Source organism: Sinohyriopsis cumingii, unplaced genomic scaffold (genome assembly GCF_028554795.1).
Source record: "Sinohyriopsis cumingii isolate HCF-2022 unplaced genomic scaffold, ASM2855479v2 utg000721l, whole genome shotgun sequence".
In the NCBI taxonomy this organism is placed as follows: Eukaryota; Metazoa; Mollusca; class Bivalvia; order Unionida; family Unionidae; genus Sinohyriopsis; species Sinohyriopsis cumingii.
The window spans coordinates 594,891-612,026 of record NW_028315926.1 but is presented as its reverse complement, the minus strand read 5'-3'; the positions used below and the strand labels follow the sequence as shown (position 1 = coordinate 612,026).

General features: G+C 32.2%; 1 long non-coding RNA gene across 3 annotated transcripts in view; it reads left to right on the top strand.

Moving 5' to 3' along the window:
• The window catches only part of LOC149773267 (uncharacterized), a 142,485-nt gene extending 128,548 nt beyond the window's left edge, over positions 1–13,937 (top strand). For 2 of the 3 annotated variants that reach the window (XR_016417414.1, XR_016417413.1), the window contains exon 4: positions 13,881–13,937. This is a non-coding gene — a long non-coding RNA (uncharacterized LOC149773267). The remainder of the gene's footprint in view (positions 1–13,880) is intronic. The other variant, XR_016417416.1, reaches the window with a different exon arrangement.
• The last annotated feature ends 3,199 nt before the right edge of the window (positions 13,938–17,136 follow it).

Here is a 17,136-nt window from a genome sequence, read left to right as displayed (position 1 = left end):
ACATGTTTGACATCATTAGAAGAGTTATTATATAAACATGTTTGACATCATTAGAAGTTGTACGATGTAAACATCTTTAGCAACATTAGAAGATGTATGGTGTAAACATGTTTGACATCATTAGAAGTGTTGTGGTATAAACATGTTTGACATCATTAGTAGTCTTATGGTGTAAACATCTTTGATATCATTAGAAGTGTTATGGTATAAACATGTTTGACATCATTAGAAGTGTTATGGTATAAACGTGCTTGACAAAATTACAGTTGTATGGTGTAAACATGTTTGACAGCATTAGATTTGTATGGTGTAAACATGTTTGACATCATTAGAAGTGTTATGGTATAAACTTGTTTGGCATCATTAGAAGTGTTATGGTGTAAACATGTTTGATATCATTTGAAGTGTTATGGTGGAAACATGTATGATATCATTAGAAGTGTTATTGTCTAAACATGCTGACATAATTAGAAGTGTTATGGTGTAAACATGCTTGACATCATTTGAAGTGTTATGGTATAAACATGTCTGACATCATTAGAAGTTGTATGGTGTAAACATGTTTGGCATCGTTAGAAGTTGTATGGTGTAAACATGTTTGACATCATTAGCGTTGTATGGTGAAAAAATGTTTCTCATCGTTAGAACTTGTATGGTGTAAACATGTTTGTCATCATCAAAAGTGTCATGGTGTAAATATGTTTGACATCATTAGAAGTTGTATGGTGTAAACATGTTTGGCATCATTAGAAGTTGTATGACGTAAACATGTTTGACATGATTAGAAGTTGCATGGTGTAAACATGCTTGACATCATTCGAAGTGTTATGGTATAAACATCTTTGACATCATTAGAAGTGTTAAGGTATAAACATGTTTAACATCATTAGAAGTGTCATGGTATGAACATGTCTGACATCATTAGAATTGTCATGGTATAAATATGTTTTCCATCATTAGAAGTGTTATGGTATAAACATGTTCGACATCTTTAGAAGTGTTACGTTAAAAACATGTCTGACATCATTAGAAGTGTTATGGTGCAAACAATTGAAGTGTTATAGTATAAACATGTTTGACATCATTAGAAGTCTTATGGTATAAACATGCTTCACAATATTAGAGTTGTATTGTTCAAACATGTTTGACAGCATTAGATTTGTATGGTGTAAACATGTTTGACATCATTACAATTGTTATTATATAAACATGTCTGACATCATTAGAGGTTCTATGGTGTAAACATGTTTAGCAACATTAGAAGTTGTATGGTGCAAACATGTTTGATATCGTTAGAAGATGTATGGTGTAAACATGTTTGACATCATTAGAAGTGTTATGGTATAAATATGTTTTCCATCATTAGAAGTGTTATGGTATAAACATGTTCGACATCTTTAGAAGTGTTATGCTATAAACATGTCTGACATCATTAGAAGTGTTATGGTGCAAACATTAGAAGTGTTATAGTATAAACATATTTGACATCATTAGAAGTCTTATTGTGTAAACATTGAAGTGCTATGGTGTAAACATGTTTGACATCATTATAAGTTTTATGCTGGAAACATATTTGACAACATTAGAGTTGTATGGTGTAAACATGTTTGCCATCATTAAAAGTTGCATGGTGTAAACATGTTTGACATCATTAGAAGTTGTATGACGTAAACATGTTTGACATCATTAGACGTTGCATGGTGTAAACATGTTTGACATCATTCGAAGTGTTATTGTGTAAATATGTTTGACATCATTAGAAGTATCATGGTGTAACATGTTTGACATCATTCGAAGTGTTATTTTGTAAACATGTATGACATCATTAGAAGTTGCATGGTGTAAACATGTTTGACATCATTCGAAGTGTTATGGTGTAAACATGTTTGACAGCATTAGAGTTGTATGGTGTAAACTTGTTTGACATCATTAGAGTTGTATCGTATAAACATGTTTGACATCATTAGAAGTTGTATGGTGTAAACATGTTTGACGTCATTAGCGTTGAATGGTGAAGACATGCTTGACATCATTAGAAGTTGTATGGTGTAAACATGTTTGACATCATTAGAAGTTGTATGGTGTAAACATGTTTGACGTCGTTAGCGTTGTATGTTGAAAACATGTTTGACATCATTAGACGTTGTATGGCATAAACATGTTTGTCATCGTTAGAAGTTGTACGGTGTAAACATGTTTGACATCATTAGAAGTGTTATGGTATAAACATGCTTGACAACATTAGAGTTGTATGGTGTAAACATGTTTGCCATAATTGAAGTGTTATGATATAAACATGTTTGACAACCAAATGGGCGTTAATTTACTGCCTTTAATCAAATGTGTACTATCATAGGTTTCATTGTACTTCGTCCTAAAACACATTTATCCAAATATCAAGGAGGATACTGATTCACCTTCTTTCTAATAAGTTACACTTGAACTTTAATATCTTTCTTTTAATGCAGTAAAAGTTAAAAACCAACAAAATCTGCAATGACCCGCTGACTTTGTAATCCAAACAACGCATTTGTCTCTGCAAGTTTAGTGATTTCTATGTTGTGAAATAATGTCTTAGGTTATGATGTGTTCTCCAGATATCTTATGATGAACGAGGGCCTGTTTTTAAAAATTCTAAAATCCTGTCACGAAAGGATTATTCACGTTTGCAGTCTTTGCAATCACGCCATCAGAAGTCACACCAGTAATCATAATGAATATTCCAGTCAAGGGAATAATTTTCTCCATATTTCATTACAGTTAGATCCATGGTTATTCTTTTGTGTTCTGCTTCTTTCATTGTCTTCGCTAATCCTTTTTAGTGCATGACGTTTCAATCTGGCGATCACTTTCTAGTGCAAAGAGCCTGGATGTTAAATATCTAGAACAGCTTGCTGAGCTCGATGAAAGTCGCGAGAAACTCGCGAGATATGTGGAAGCTACTCTGTCACAACATTGCCTATGCAAGTCTGGTTCATTTTTATATTCCCTGCGTTGCACTTTGCAATACGAATAGAGGAGAGCAAGGCAAGGAGCAAACAAAGCTAGGAACCAGTCAATGCCTATATGCGAAGTATATACGTTGCCATCCATCGTTCAATGCATTGGGTATTAAATAAATCATGATCATATTATGAAAATCTTTTGCGCCAAAAAAAAAAAACGCACGGTAAGAAAATGTATGCGTCAATTTTCTCCAGCGTGCGTCCCTGACGCACAAATGTGCGTAAAAGAAAACATTAATGGTGTAAACATGTTTGACATCATTAGAAGTGTTATGGTGTAAACATGTTTGACATCATTATAATTGTTATGGTGTAAACATGTTTGACATCATTAGATTTGTTATGGTATAAACATGTTGACATCATTAGATGTGTTATATTGTAAACATGCTTGACATCATTAGAAGTGTTATGATATAAACATGTTTGACAACATTAGAGTTGTATGGTGTAAACATGTTTGACATCATTAGAAGTGTTATGATATAAACATGTTTGACAACATTAGAGTTGTCTGGTGTAAACATGTTTGACATCATTAGAAGAGTTATGTTATAAACATGTTTGACCTGATTAGAAGTGTTATGGTGGAAACATTAGATGTTTTATGGTGTAAACATGTTTGACATCATCATAAGTGTCATGGTGTAAATATGTATGATATCATTAGAAGTGTTTTTTGTAAACATTTTTGACAACATTAGATTTTAATGGTATAAACATGTTTGACAACATTAGAGTTGTATGGTGTAAACATGTTTGACAGCATTAGAAGTGTTATGGTATAAACATGTCTGACAACATTAGAAGTGTTATGGTGTAAACATGTTTGACAACATTAGAGTGTCATGGTGTAAACATGTTTGACATCATTAGAAGTGTTATGGTGTAAACATGTTTGACATCATTATAATTGTTATGGTGTAAACATGTTTGACATCATTAGATTTGTTATGGTATAAACATGTTGACATCATTAGATGTGTTATATTGTAAACATGCTTGACATCATTAGAAGTGTTATGATATAAACATGTTTGACAACATTAGAGTTGTATGGTGTAAACATGTTTGACATCATTAGAAGTGTTATGATATAAACATGTTTGACAACATTAGAGTTGTCTGGTGTAAACATGTTTGACATCATTAGAAGAGTTATGTTATAAACATGTTTGACCTGATTAGAAGTGTTATGGTGGAAACATTAGATGTTTTATGGTGTAAACATGTTTGACATCATCATAAGTGTCATGGTGTAAATATGTATGATATCATTAGAAGTGTTTTTTGTAAACATTTTTGACAACATTAGATTTTAATGGTATAAACATGTTTGACAACATTAGAGTTGTATGGTGTAAACATGTTTGACAGCATTAGAAGTGTTATGGTATAAACATGTCTGACAACATTAGAAGTGTTATGGTGTAAACATGTTTGACAACATTAGAGTGTCATGGTGTAAACATGTTTGACATCATTAGAAGTGTTATGATATAAACATGTTTGAAAACATTAGAGTTGTATGGTGTAAAAATATTTGACAACATTAGTGTTGTATGGTGTAATCATGTTTGACATCATTAGAAGTGTTATCGTATAAACATGTTTGACATCATTAGCAGTTTTATGGTATAAACATGTTTGACATCATTAGAAATCTTAAGATATAAACATGTTTCACAACATTAGACCTGTATGGTATAAACATGTTTGGCATCATTAGAAGTGTTATGGTATAAACATGTTTGACAACATTAGAAGTGTTATGGTGTAAACATGTTTGACATCATTAGAAGTGTTATGATATAAACATGTTTGACAACATTGGAGTTGTATCGTGTAAACATCTTTGACATCATTAGAAGTGTTATGGTGTAAACATTGAAATGTTATGGTGTAAACATGTTTGACATCATTCGAAGTGTTATGATATAAACATGTTTGACAACATTGAGTTGTATGTTGTAATCATGTGTGAAATCATTTGAAGTGTTATGGTATAAACACGTTTATCATCGTTAGCAGTTTTATGGTCTAAACATGTTTGACATTATTAAAAGTGTTATGGTATAAACATGTTTGACATCATTAGAAGTGTTAAGAGATATAAACATGTTTCTCAACATTAGAGTTGTATGGTATAAACACGTTTGACATCATTAGCAGTTTTATATTATAAACATGTTTGACATCATTAGAAGTGTTATGGTATAAACATGTTTGACATCATTAGAAGTGTTATGATATAAACAAGTTTGACGACATTAGAGTTGTATGGTGCAGTGTATCCCCCAGGGGTGTGAAATTGAGGGTACAAAAAAGCCTTTGGTGTCAAAACTGGGGGTCAAGTAAAAAATGTGGGGGTCAAATACGTACTGTCATATTTTCATACGACTCATACATTTTCAGCTTGAAATAGAATATTGCAACTTGCACTACTCCCTCTCTCTCTCTCTAAACATACAAATACACCAACATGCACAATTAACAAACAAATGCATTGTCCTTTCAAAGAATAATTGTATTAGTTCATTTTTCTTTTAAAGTCGTACTTTTAACAGTCTCCTCAACAATATTATAGCCCAAAACATTACATAAAGGCCAATACAAAAGCCTAATAAATATTTTTAACCAAATGGGAGTTAATTTACTGCCTTTAACCAAATGTGTACTATCATAGGTTTCATTGTACTTCGTCCTAGAACACATTTATCCAAATATCAAGGAAGATACTGATTCACCTTCTTTCTAATAAGTTACACTTGAACTTTAATATCTTTCTTTTAATGCAGTAAAAGTTAAAAACCAACAAAATCTGCAATGACCCGCTGACTTTGTAATCCAAACAACGCATTTGTCTCTGCAAGTTTAGTGATTTCTATGTTGTGAAATAATGTCTTAGGTTATAATGTGATCTCCAGATATCTTATGGTGAACGAGGGCCTGTTTTTAAAAATTCTAAAATCCTGTCACGAAAGAATTGTTCACGTTTGCAGTCTTTGCAATCACGCCATCAGAAGTCACACCAGGAATCATAATGAATATTCCAGTCAAGGGAATAATTTTCTCCATATTTCATTAAAGTTAGATCCATGGTTACTCTTTTGTGTTCTGCTTCTTTCACTTTCTTCCGTAATGCTTTTTAGTGCATGACGTTTTAATCTAGCGATCACTTTCTATGTAAAGAGCCTGGATGTTAAATATCTAGAACAGCTTGCTGAGCTCGATAAAAATCGTGAGAAGCTCGCGAGATATGTGGAAGCTACTCCGTCACAACATTTCTTATGCAAGTCTGGTTCATTGTTTGGTATATTCCCTGCGTTGCACTTTGCTATACGAATAGAGGAGAGCAAGGCAAGGAGCAAACAAAGCTAGGAACCAGTCAATGCCTATACGCGAAGTGTATACGTTGCCATCCATCGTCCAATGAATTGGGTATTAAATAAATCATGATCATATTATGAAAAACTTTTGCGTCAAAAAAACGCACGGTAACAAAATGTGTGCGTCAATTTTCTCCAGCTTCCGTCCCTGACGCACAAATCTGGGTAAAAGGAAACACTGATGGTGTAGACATGTTTGACATCATTAGAAGTGTTATGGTATAAACATGTTTGACATCAATGGATGTGTTATGGTGTAAACATGTTTGACATCATCAGAAGTGTTATGGTGTAAACATGTTTGATATCAATAGATGTGTTATGGTATAAACATGTTGACATCATTAGAAGTATTATGGTGTAAACATGCCTGACATAATTAGAAGTGTAAATATATAAACATGTTTGACAACATTAGAGTTGTATGGTGTAAACATGTTTGACATCATTAGAAGTTGTATGGTGTAAACATGGTTGACATCAATAGAAGTGTTATGGCATAAACATGTTTGACAACATTAGAGTTGTATCGTGTAAACATATTTGGCAACATTACAGTTGTATGGTGTAAACATGTTTGACATCATTATAAGTGTTATGGTGTAAACATTTAAATGTTATAGTGTAAACATGTTTGACATCATTAAAAGTTTAATGGTGTAAACATGTTTGACAACATCAGAGTTGTATGGTGTAAACATGTTTGACATTATTAGAAGTTGTATGGATTAAACATGTTTGACATCATTAGAGTTGTATGGTGTAAACATGTTTGACATCATTAGAAGTTGTATGGTGTTAACATTTTGACATCATTAGAAGTTGTATGGTGTTATCATGTTTGACATCATTACAAGTTTTATGGTGTTAACATGTTTGACATCATTACAAGTTGTATGGTGTTAACATGTTTGGCATTATTAGAAGTTGTATGGTGTAAAATTGTTTGACATCATTAGAAGTTATATGGTGTTACCATGTTTGACATCATTAGCGTTGTATGGTGTAAACATGTTTGATATCATTAGAAGTTCTATGGTGTAAACATATTTGACATCACTAGAAGTTGTATGGTTTAAACGTGTTTGACATCATTAGAAGTGTTATGTATAGACATGTTTGACATCATTAGAAGTTCTATGGTGTAAACGTGTTTGACATCATTAGAAGTGTTATGATATAAACATGTTTGACAACATTACAGTTGTATGGTGTAAACATATTTGACATCATTAGAAGAGCTATGGTATAAACATGTTTGACATCATTCGAAGCGTTACTGTGTAAACATTTGATATTTTATGGTGTAAACATGTTTGACATCATTATAAGTGTTATGGTGTAAATATTTTTGACATCATTAGAAGTGTTATTTTGTCAACATGTTTAACAACATTAGAGTTGTATGGTGCAAACATGCTTGACATCATTTTAAGTGTTATGGTGTAAACATGTTTGACATCATTAGAAGTGTTATGGTATAAACATGTTTGACAACATTAGAAGTGTCATGATATAAACAAGCTTAACATCATTAGAAGTGTTATGGTGTAAACATGTTTGAAAATATTATAGTTGTATCGTGTAAACATGTTTGACATCATTATAAGTGTTATGGTGTAAATATGTTTGACATCATTAGAAGTGTTATGGTGTAAACATGTTTAACAACATTAGAGTTGGATGGTGTAAACATGTTTGACAACATTAGAGTTGTATGGTGTAAACATGTTTGACATCATTAGAAGTGTTATGGTGTAAACATGTTTGACATCATTAGAAGTGTTATGGTATAAACATGTTTGACAACATTAGAAGTGTTATGGTGTAAACATGTTTGACATCATTAGAAGTGTTATGATATAAACATATTTAACATCATTAGAAGTGTTATGGTGTAAACATGTTTGAAAACATTAGAGTTGTATCGTGTAAACATGTTTGACGTCATTAGAAGTGTTATCATATAAACATGTTTGACAACATTAGAGTTGTATGGTGTAAACATGTTTGGCAACATTAGAGTTGTATGGTGTAATCATGTTTGACATCATTAGAAGTGTCATGGTATAAATATGTTTGACATCATTAGAAGTGTTACGGTGTAAACATGTTTGACATCATTAGAAGTGTTATGGTATAAACATGTTTGTCAACATTAGAAGTGTTATGGTGTAAACATGTTTGACATCATTAGACGTGTTATGATATAAACGTGTTTAACATCATTAGAAGTGTTATGGTGTAAACATGTTTGAAAACATTAGAGTTGTATCGTGTAAACATGTTTGACATCATTAGAAGTGTTATGATATAGACATGGTTGACAACATTAGAGTTGTATGGTGTGAACATGTTTGACATCATTAGAAGTGTCATTGTATAAATATGTTTGACATCATTAGAAGTGTTATGGTGTAAACATGTTTGACATCATTAGAAGTTTAATGGCGTAAACATGTTTGACAACATCATAGTTGTATGGTATAAACATGTTTGACATTATTAGAAGTTGTATGGTTTAAACATGTTTGACATTATTAGAATTGTATTGTGTAAACATGTTTGACATCATGAGAAGTTGTATGGTGTTAACATGTTTGACATCATTTGATTTCAATGGTGTAAACATGTTTGATATCATTAGAAGTTGTATGGTGTAAACATGTTTGTCATCATTAGAAGTTGTATCGAGTTAACATGTTTGACATCATTAGAGGTTGTATGGTGTTATCATGTTTGACATCATTAGAAGTTGTATGGTGTTACCATGTTTGGCATCATTAGAGGCTGTATGGGGTAAGCATGACATCATTAGAAGTTGTGTGGTGTAAACATGATTGACATCATTATAAGTTTTATGGTGTTAACATGTTCGAAATCATTAGAAGTTTTATGGTGTAAACATTTTTAACATTATAAGTTTTATGAGGTTAACATATTTGACATCACTAGATGTTTTATTTTGTACACATGTTTAACATAATTGGAAGTTTTATGGTGTTAACATGTTTGTCATCATTAGAAGTTTTGTGGTATTAACATGTTTGACATCATTAGAAGTTTTGTGTTGGAAACATGTTTGACATCATTAGAAGTTGTATCGTGTAGATATGTTTGACATCATTATACGTTTTATGGTGTAAACATGTTTGGCATCATTATAGGTTTTAAGGTGTAAATATGTTATACGTCATGAGATCAGCACCATTATTAAAATTAATTAAGAACAAGTTGTCATACTAGAATTAGGGACTATACATAATTAGAAATCTTTTATTAAAAACTCAAAGTTAATATGACCATCCATTAAACTAGCAATAACAAAATTTCAAGATGGATGTCATGGTGGCCATATTGAATGTCTGATCAGCACAACTTTAATTCAAGTTCAACTGGAAAGAATGTATATAAAGCATGAAAGGCAATCATCAAAGTAGTTTTGGATGAGTATGGATAATAGTCTCATGTGAAGAGACAGGCGGACAACCAACTATCCCTTAAGTTCTTCTGGTTTATTACCACTAGCGTTCAAAACAGCTGACATGCTTCACAACTCATGTTTAGGAAGATCCCTACACAAACTTAACTATGAGCTTATTAATGGTAATGATTAAAAAAACTTTAATGTCATTGCTCATTTGGCGGAATCAATCAATTTGCTAATTGTTCAATCAGCATTATCAGCATCATTTAAACTGGCACGTGGTTGCATGCTTCTTTTATATTTATTATTCAAGGGCAAACAAAGGAACAATCTCATGCACATCAAAAAAGTACCTGTTTTATTATCAATATGTAACTGTGCTTGAACGAGATAAAGAAACTTTCATTGGCTCATTCAAATATCATGCAAGTTCACTTTGGCGAAGAAAAAAATAAAGAAAAAAAAAACAATGAACCATACTAGCAGTCATTGGCAACTCATGCTTTTGCACCTTCATAAAAGGTAAGGGATTCTCTTCACTTGCAGCTACGGCTGGTAAAGGATTGTAATGGGTTGCTAAAATCAATTACAACTCATGATTTGTGATGATTGGGACCCCCCCATTAATTAACAGTTCATTTCTACAGTCACCACCATGTCATACATGTTGTATACAAATACAGGCATCTAGTCAATGAAGTGCTACAATCATCACCATGTCATACATGTTGTATAAAAATATGTGATGTGTGTGATGTGTGTGATTTGGATTTTTAACGTAGCTTTAACAATTTTTCAGTCATATCGCTACGATGTCTGCAGTGTGGCAGTTTATAGTGATGTCTAACACTGCGTCATCATGCCGCAGACATGTAGCATGATGTCCCACCCAGTCACATTATCCTGACACCAGGCCGACCAGTCCTAACACTAACCTGTTAATGCTGAGCGCCAAGCGTGGCAGCTGTTAGTACCATTTTTTAAAGTCTTTGGTATGACTCGGCCGGGGATCGAACCCACGAAAATATAAGCATCTAGTCAATGAAGTGCTACAGTCATCACCATGTCATACATGTTGTATACAAATATAGGCATCTAGTCAATGAAGTGCATAATAACTAATATGAGCAGAAATGCACATCGCAAAGCTCTGATACAAGCAGAGTCAAGATGGCTGAAATCTTATTTAACAAGAGTTTTATATCCTTCACATACAACATATAACCATAATATTCTGTATATGTAGAATATAAATACACCGATGGGAAAACGGACAGAATCAGACAACATTGAAAGAACGCAGAATATCAAGGAAAACAATGAAAGAAAAGTGACTGACAGAAACGAGCAAAGAAATGAGCAAAGACATGAAATAAAAAGATCATATCATTATTCTTAGCTGCCAATCCCAGAGTAAAAATAAATGCTTATAAGAAAAATACTGATTTTTAGGAATGTACATGTAGTAACATTACCCTATTTCCAGGCACTGGTATTATGATCTATAAAACCTCATGTAGTAAAAATGCTACAAATATATTACCCAAACCCATGTAGAAAGATTGCCCTATTCCCAGGTAATAGTACTACAATTACGTTGTTATCTCCAAACCCCTGTAATAAGATTACCCTTTTCATAGATACCATTATTACAATGACTTTATTATCTCCAAACCCATGTATATGTAGTAAGATTACCCTATTTTCAGGCAAAAGCATTACAATGACTTTGTTATCTCCAAACTCATGTGGAATCAGGTCACAATTAATACTTCCAGTTCAGTATCCAGGAATGTAGTTCTAGTCTATTTTTGGAACATTGTTTTTTCTCTCATTTTGGTGGTGATAGAAGACTTTTATTTATGTATTTTTGGTAGGGATTTAAAAGTAATTTTTATTCTTGAAAATATGAGCTCAGGGAGTACTTGTCCGTGTGTATTTTGACGACGTGCACAGTGAGTAATAAGGCCTTGGTGATGATGCGGAAGTGAAATCTGTGTTCTGTTTACATGCTGCTCTGTTGACAGTCCAGCCTCTCAAAAAAGAACAGTGCAACCTTTGACAAGAACTTAACCATGAAGTCATCTTTGAAGGTAATTTAGATTAACATATGATTTGTATCGATTGTCACACAGTGGAAAGGTCAGTACTGAAAAACAAATGTAGAGATCATATTGTAAAACTATTGTGTTATATAGTCTGTCAGTGCAATATTTGAGGAAAGTTTAAATTGGTATAAAATCTGTATTATTAATGATACTCATATGAATTATGAATATGTTATGTATGTTGACTTTGAAAATATAAGAACGAAATTAAAAATTAAAAATTATTTAACATTTTAAAAATTTAAATGAAATTTAAAAAAAAATAAAAATCCCCAAAATGCATATATATATATTTTTGTGGTATGATATTAAATATCAGCATGTATATATTCCCACACCATATAGATGCTCCAATGTTGGATATTTGTCAAATTTTGTCAGAGAAAATATCTTTGTAAGTCAAAATGAGACCTTCATTTAAAATACACGAAGAAAAAACTATATTTTGTATTGGTAATTCAAACTATTTATTAGGGGTCCAAGCAGTTAATGTATGTATTTATGATAGGGTCACTTCCTGAGTAACACATCTGTTTGTACAGCCTTCTGTAATTGTTTATAAACACATATAAGGTATTTAGTGAGAGAACAAAGATTAAAACGCTATACTAGATCAGTCTCAAGTTCTCTACTAAATTATTTTAAACTGTCCGAGAATGAAATACAAGACAAAGGGATAAATCATACTTTCCCCAGGTAAATTTACCCTTGGATGTAAGAAAATAGCAAAATGATGTAAGTTGAACACAAAATGCATTCCATTTTATTGTTCAGTTCGGTTAAGATATTGATTGGTGTAGTGAGGCATTGTGGCCTATATGATGTTATGGGACTTCTAATTATCCATCTTGCTTTAAGCATTATTAGTTACTAATAATATTTGTTAACTGACACTGTAAAGGTTACATAAGAATATTCACAAAGATTATTTGAACTAAACTAAGCACAATAGATCTTAACATGGTTACATATCCCACGTGAACAAATATCCATATAGTTTAGCATGTTTGGGATCAAAATTTCACATTCACTACACCATAAGGGCTGACATTGTACCTATAGTGAATCTATAAGGCACATTTCTGGCTGTGTGCACTGAAAGTATCCCAAGATGTTATTTTCATCATTAATATGTCTATGTATGGTAACATATTTAAATTTAGTACTTTGACAGAGTGCGGTATTGTAGCATCAGCTGATATCTCATTCCATTGAATCAATGAGCTTAATAATTAGTAACCAACACTCAAAAAATACACTATAAATGTTCAAACAGATTATTTGAATTATATTTGCACAATTGTGATCTTAACAAGTATATTGTATATGTCCAGCACATGAAAATTTCCATCTTTGTTTACAAGTTTTGGGATCAGAATTTCACATTTAGTTGATGATATAATATTTATTGGTACCTGTAGTTGATATGTGTGGCCACATTTGGCTATATTCACTTGCAATACCCAAAATTGTTATTTCCCTCATGAATAAGATTGCTTATATTAACATATTTTAATTTAGTACATTGTCGCTTGACTTCCCTGTATAATGGTATGTACTAATGTTTGCACCAACGATCAAACCTTACCGCCCCAACATTGCCTTAAACGTTATGATACATAGTCTACCTGATTAGTTATTTAACCTGTAAATGATTAAATATGCTTCACGAAACCTTATATATATATATATATATATATATATATATATATATATATATATATATATATATATATATATATATATATATATATATATTAGGATGAATTTATCACTTTATTACATGGCCATTGCTTCACATTTATGAATGTCACTCTGTAAAGTTTAATATTTTCCCCATGCTTACAACCGTAATGTTATTTTGAAATGACCATATCTAAGACATTTTAAATTTATTTACCTATATCTTAATGTTTTCATGAATTGAGTGAAACATGTTGTATCTTTTTAGGTCTAGCCTGGTATCTGGAACAAAGTGCTAGAATTGGATCAGCTTGGAAGCTCTCCGGTACCCTGGTGTTGATAGCAAGGTTTCATAAGGACATGTGCAGTGTACTGTTATAAGTGACCAATATTAGTTCATATCACCACACTGATATATAGCACCTCGAAGACATGGCTTAGGTCTTCATGAGAGAGATTAGCACCATTTTTCAGTAAGGTATAGCCTTCTTAGAAACTGTACTGTAATATCCCATTGTCGCCTTTTGTAGTATCGACAATGAAATGGAATGTATTTTTGCTATAAAACATGATAGTGATCCCATCAGAATTTTAAATCTGAGTAGCTTTACAAACAACTGCCTAAGTACCTGACACAACAAATGTGGAACATTTGTTTTAAAAACCGATCATTAGTAAACCTTGCTGTCTAAAATTTGTCAAACTGAGTTTTAAAACTTGTATGATAATTTAATTTTTCAAATAAAATTTAGTTTTTACAATTCAAATGTTTATTAAAATTTCCATTAAAATTTAATTTATCAATATTTTTAAATTTAAACATTTTCAGACAGGCCATATCTTGAAGTACAATTAGGGTTTTAATGCATTGAAAAAGTCCTATAATTATGGAAAATATAGCAAATTTAGTTTTGGTTTCTCAAGAGCACTTGGACAAAAACTTGTACCCTGTGGAACACCAGCACTACACACTTTCTGGCAGGCATCACATGTCTTGTTTGCAAGGAAATTCAAAACGACTTCATGTATAAAGCTGAAATAGGTGTGGCATGCAAATATAAAAGTTTGATTAAAATTGGCCTTACAAAATTGGGCCTATCTGGAATCAGGTCACAATTAGTACTTCCAGTTGAGTACCCACAAATATAGTTCTAGTCTATTTTTGGAACATTTTGTCCTCTCTCATTTTGGTGGTGATAGAAGAGTTTTATTTATGTATTCTTGGTAGGGATTTAAAGGCCATTGTTTATTCTTGATAATATGAGCCCAGGGTGTGGTTGTCTATGTGTATTTTAGCGACAGTGCACAGTGAGAAATAAGGCCTTTGTGATGATGCTGAAGTGATTTCTGTGTTCTGTTTACATGATGCTCTGTGGACAGTCCTGCCTCTCAAAAAAAGAGCAGATCAACCTTTGACAAGAACTTAACTATGAAGTCATCTTTGAAGATATTTTAGATTTGTTTTGATTGTCACACAGTGGAAAGGTCAGTACTCAGAAGCAAATGTAGAGAACATATTGTAAAATTAATTATGTTCTATTGCCATATATTAAGATTACCTTATTCCCAGGTAACAGTACTACAATGACTTTGTGATCTTCAAACCCATGTAGTAAGATTACCCTATTCCCAGGTATACCTCTGGTTTGGATGGGATTGGGTAACAAATTCTTAACATTGCTGCACCAGTAATAACAATGTCACTAACGCATATCATAAATTTAAGTATAATGAGTGGTAATTTTCCACAAACAATGAAATGTGCAAAGGTTACACCTATCTTTGATAAAGGAGAAAAGAAGAATCCAGGGAATTACATACCAATATCAATTATATCTATATTGTCAAAAGTATTTAAAAAGCATGTAGCCATTCAGGTCCAAAAAAATTGAAACGTACTATTTCATAAAGTACAATCTGCATTTAGAAAGTACCACTCGTGCCAAACAGAACTTACCAAATTAATTGATCTTTGGATGAAGGAAATGGATAATGTTCATATGACTGGGATTGTTTTCCTTTATTCACCACTAGTACAGTTGCACAAACTCTAGTTCCAAACCCTATGCAGCTCAAGGGCTTGTAGCTATTTCTCAACTTGACATAATTCTTGGAATTTCTTTTCCATTTCACATAACGATGGCAAGTATATCTCCCACGATGAGACATACTCAGACTGACAGCTGTTATTCACAAGAAACTGAATTCTCCTTTTCATTCTTCTGAATTAATTAGTAACACTTTTCTAGAAGCTTATTTTTCCCTTAAACATAGATCACTTTCTGGATGCCATTTTTAACAATTCTATAATCAACCGTTTGATGATGCAAAAGCTTCACGTGAACAAATAGGTGCAGTTTAAAGCGTCTATGGTGCTTTTGTAACGTTAGTCTGGTTCCCAAAATAATTTTACTAATTCTAAGATGAAATTCGGATCCAAATAAAGTACCAATGATCTAATTATCCAGACTTTTTGGCAATGATAATTTTTCCGTAGTTTCGCTAGTATGCCGTAAGTCCGTATTTTAAGGGAAATTTTCATAAGACTTATGGCAAAATCGTAAGAGTTGGCAGGTCTGCTGCTTGATGAACTTGTTTAGGAGTACTGACATCAAAATCTGCATGCAGAATTTTTTTCGGTGGTGGTAGATACATTTGCCGTATTACCTATCGTGATAACCATTTTGCAGCGACAGAACGTGTAACAGTTGCTGCATCAGTTTAGTAATCGTTGCTCTACCTTTCCAATATCCTCTTGGGATATAATAAATTGATTCCATTATTTCAATAATCGGTTGATTAATTACCGGTTCCGAATAAGAATTTACCTTTCATTGCACATCTTACCAACCAGTTAGCTAATGATTCTCTGAAAGATTTAATGTTTATGGAATTTAATGCATATCTGCAATATGTCTTTGTTGCAGATCGTTACTTTTTTAAGCTATTTATTGGATATTCACGATGTCTTTGTTAATCTCGCTCGTCAAGTCGGATATCTGGTCAGGTATTTAGCCCATGGAGTTCCTGGTAATTTTCCTAATGAAGCAGCGATAAATTTTCCTTGACTTGTCAAAGGAGATAAATTTATATTTATTTGTACTACATTTAGCACACCTGTACGTGAACAGTTTTTATTTTTTTGTTATTATTGTTAATCCACTTGTTGGGGTAGATGCTCTACAATGAATACAATTCATATCCATATTATTTTTTATATTTATAAAACATGGATGTAATTGATTTCCATCTTGTTCCGGTAAAAGGCAATTACGTGCATTACTTAATTTGATAATGAGATGGCTCAAGTGGGACAAGTTTTATTTAGCAACTCAGTCAGTTGATGATCAGAGATGTTATGATGTACTTAAAATCTTTAATGAAAATGCAAAATTGTTAAATGAAGATGGTGATGTCATAATTAATTTTATACCTGATATTGATGACGCACCATCAGTAGACGACCTTGATGGATTTATGAATAATTTAGTCGTGTAGAATGATGTTATGCTTGACAAACAAAC